The 4,073-nt window shown below is 43.7% G+C and overlaps 1 non-coding gene across 1 annotated transcript; it reads right to left on the bottom strand.

The window, feature by feature from the left end:
* Window positions 1-2,141: 2,141 nt before the first annotated feature.
* On the bottom strand, window positions 2,142-2,245 carry LOC115503593. The gene has a single exon (XR_003965432.1). It is a non-coding gene; the product is annotated as a small nucleolar RNA U13 (small nucleolar RNA).
* Window positions 2,246-4,073: the final 1,828 nt, after the last annotated feature.

Genomic DNA, 4,073 nt, shown 5'->3' with positions numbered 1-4,073 from the left:
AACTCAGAAATGAAAATATCTTGCTTTAAACTGTTTGGTCATCCCGATTCTTGGCTCTCGCACTCACGATTAGTGGAGGAGGTCTGGAGAGGGCCTGGGGGAGGTATGACTCTCATCGTGAGTGGCTTTCTTATTTGCAGATGAAATGGTGGCTGAGAGTTAGCATTCAAAAGAAAAAAAAAGCTAAATCTGTCTTAGCTAATTTAGAAGAGGAAGCCAAATGAATGCTGAAACTTCTGGTTTTCTCAGCCTACAAATCCTCCCTAGGCCTATTAAAGTACTTTTAATTATGAAGGGAGCCCATCGTGGTGGGGGCATCCCCTGGGAAAGAGAGCATTCTAAGTGAAGGGAAACTCTAGCAGGCAGTTGATGCTGGACGGAAGGCAGCATGGTGTACTGGGAAGCAATATAAATTCAAATCCCACTTCTGACACTTCTTAGGTATGGGACTAACTTTAATACAGGCTGTTTTCTCTGATTACAAATCCAAAAATTTTTAAAAAGTACTCACCACAATTAGTGTAGTCACCACACATTACTACGGTGTTACTGACTAGATTCCCTACGTTGCACTTTTCATGGTAGTGACTTATTTATTTTATAACTGGAAGTTTGTACCTCTTAATCCCCTTTATCTGTTTCACCCATCCCACCACCTCCCCTCAGGAAACCACCAGTTTGTTCTCTGTATTGAAGATTCTGGTTGGGTTTTTGTGTTTGTTTGTCCATTTGTTTTGGTTTTTAGAGTCCACATATAAGGAAAATCATGTGGTATTTGTCTTTCTCTGTCTGACTTCTTTCACTTAGCGTAATGCCCTCTAGATCCATCCATGCTGTTACAAATGGCATTCTTTTTGATGGCTGAGTAATATTCCATTACACACACACACACACACACACACACACAGACACCATATCTTCTTTATCCATCCATCTACCAATGGACACTTGGGTTGCTTCTTTATCTTGGTCATTATAAATAATGCTGCAGTAACATAGGGATGCATGTATCTTTTTGAATTAGTGTTTTTCTTTGGGCAAATACCCAGCAGTGGAATTACTGAATGATAAGGTATTTCTATGTTTGATTTTTTTGTGGAATCTCCACACTGTTTTCCACAATGGCTGCACCAATTTACATCCCCACCAACGGCGTACGAGGGTTCCCTTTTCGTCACATTTATGCCAACGCTTGTTATTTCTTATCTTCAAGATACTAGCTATGCGCACAGTTTCTTATTCTTAATAGAAGCAAAAAGAAGAAACCAAAAACACATCCTCAACCTGATGCATTCAGAAAAAAACCTACTCTTCATTCTTTCATGGCTATCTTTCCAAATCATGTTTCACGTATAGACGTACATGCTTACAGTACAAAAATAAGATTGCACATGGCATTTTATAAACCCTCTTTTCTCTTCATGTTCAGTTCCAGACAGACATCGTTGTTAACCTTCTGTAATGACTGCACCACGTCCCATCGTACAGATATATTTTATTTACCCAAACCTCTATTGTTGAACATGTAGGCTGTTCCCAACTATTTATAATTATAAAATGGCTCTGAGAAGTCCTTGCAGCTAACTGTCCATCCGGGTTCAAGATTACAGTAGTTCCTTAAGGAAAAAATTTCTCAGAAGTCAGATTTTTGGATAAATGGGCATGCATATTTTTCTTTGAACAAACTTGAAGGTTGTTGGATGGGTACAGTTATGTATTTTCTAAAATTTGGGACTCTGGGCCATTATTTCTTCAAATCTCTATTCCTTTCTCACCCCCTTCTCCTTCTGGGACTGCCTTGATGCATAGATTAGCCTGTTTAATGGCCTCTCATAAGTCCCTTTGTCTCTTATTACTTTCCTTCGTTTGTTTTGCTCCTCAAACTTAATAATTTCAAAGGGCTCTTCTTCCAGTTTGCTGATTGTTTGTTCGAATCTGCTCTTACCCACTCTAGTGAATTTTTCAGTTCAGTTCTTCTATTTTTCAGCCTCAGAATTTCCTTTTGGTTCTTTTAAAATAATGTCAATCTCTTTGTTCATATGCTAATTTGGTTCATATATTGTTTTGCTGGTTTCTTTTCGTTCTCTGTGTTTTCTTTTAGCTGTTAGAGCATATTTAAGATTGGTGGTTTTTTTTTTTCATGTCAGATGGGTAACGCACCAAGGTCGTAACAAAGTTTGAGGGAGACCCACATCACACGACAGCATAAACACCCAATCGTCATGCTTATGAGCTACAAAGGGATGTTTAAGATAGTTATTTATTTTTATTTTCTCATTATTTTTTAATGTTTACTTATTTTTGAGAGAAAGAGAGAAAGAGAGCACGAGTGGAGGAGCAGCAGAGAGAGAGGGAGACACCGAATCCGAAGCAGGTTCCAGGCTCCGAGCTGTCCGCACGGAGCCCCACGTGGAACTCGAACTCACAAACTGTGAGATCGTGACCCCCGCCGAAGTCGGAGGCTTAACCAACTGAGCCCCCCAGGTGCCCCTTGAGATAGTTATTATTTTTTTTAATATTTTTTTTAACGTTTATTGATTTTTGAGACAGAGAGCACGAACAGGGGTGGGTCAGAGAGAGAGAGAGGGAGACACAGCATATGAAACAGGCTCCAGGCTCCGAGCTGTCAGCACAGAGCCCGACGCGGGGCTCGAACTCACAGAGTGCGAGATCGTGACCTGAGCCAAAGTCGGCCGCTTAACCGACTGAGCCACCCAGGCGCCCCGAGATAGTTATTTTAAGGTTTTGCCTGTAAGTCCAATGCCTGTGTATTCTCAGGGAAAATATTCTGTTCCTTTGCACGGGCCATGTTTTCCTGTTTCTTTGTAGGCTTTGGGATCTGTTGTTTAAAATGGGGCATTAAGGGGCGCCTGGGTGGCGCAGTCGGTTAAGCATCCGACTTCAGCCAGGTCACGATCTCGCGGTCCGTGAGTTCGAGCCCCGCGTCAGGCTCTGGGCTGATGGCTCGGAGCCTGGAGCCTGTTTCCCATTCTGTGTCTCCCTCTCTCTCTGCCCCTCCCCCGTTCATGCTCTGTTTCTGTCCCAAAAATAAATAAACGTTGAAAAAAAAAAAATTTAAAAAAATAAAATGGGGCATTAAAAAAATCAACCACGTCTCCCAGTCTTTGCAGACTGGAGGTTAAGACCTTCACCAATTAGCAGGGCATCTTCTGAACCTTGGGATGAGATTCATGAAGGTTTAGGTTCTTCTTGGGCCTTTTCTAGACATAGGTTTCCCCTGGGCCTGCGTACTGCTCCATTATTCGTGGCTGCTTTTAAGTGCCTTCATTTTCCTGAGTTTAACCCCTGTTTCTTCTCGGGCTTTCGCTGCTCTATTAGGTTCCCCAATCAGTGATCACTTGCCTCAGGAGTCCACAGGTCTATAGTCGCCTTGAATTTTCCTGAGCCATGACGACTGCCTCCTGCCTGAGATCCAGGCTGTGGTGCTTTTGGCCACGTGAGCTCCAGGTCAGATGCCACAGGAAGGGAGTGGGTAATTCGGCCACCGCGTCCCCCAAACTGTGCCACGTTGTGCCAGGGAGGGGCAAAGGAAGGACCAGTAAAAAGACCAACTGTCCCACCAACCGAACGCGACTTTTCCTTGGTTGGGCGTTTGCTTGGTTGCTGTAGATCTGTGGCTGATTTCCAGAGTGCCTATAATGTCATTTTAGCATGGAAGTGATTATTCAAGGGTTTGCTGGGAAGGTTTCACAATTTTTTAATCTTATTTAATTTTATTTTTATTTTAGAGAGAGAGAGAGCACGAGTAGGGGAGAGGGCAGAGGGAGAGAGCGAGAATGTTAAGCAGGCTCCATGCTCCCCGCTGAGCCGGTGGCAGGGCTCCATGCCACAATCCTGGGGTCGTGACCTGAGCCCAAGTCAACAGTCGGACACTTAACCCACGGAGCCACCCTGCAATTCTAAAGAAAATCTTGGGAAGCCCCTCCTCCCTCCTTCAGTCTGCAGCACCAAAGTGAGTCATTCCTGAAATTCTCCGGAAAGCTGCTGCAAACCTCCCGGCACCCTATGCACTTGGCTGCAACCGCCTCCAGAGAAAGAGGACTTCTTACCCT

The sequence above is a fragment of the Lynx canadensis genome, chromosome E2 (assembly GCF_007474595.2).
Source record: "Lynx canadensis isolate LIC74 chromosome E2, mLynCan4.pri.v2, whole genome shotgun sequence".
Taxonomy (NCBI): Eukaryota; Metazoa; Chordata; class Mammalia; order Carnivora; family Felidae; genus Lynx; species Lynx canadensis.
The sequence above is the reverse complement of the archived record's forward strand: the minus strand, read 5'-3'. Positions and strand labels throughout refer to the sequence as shown.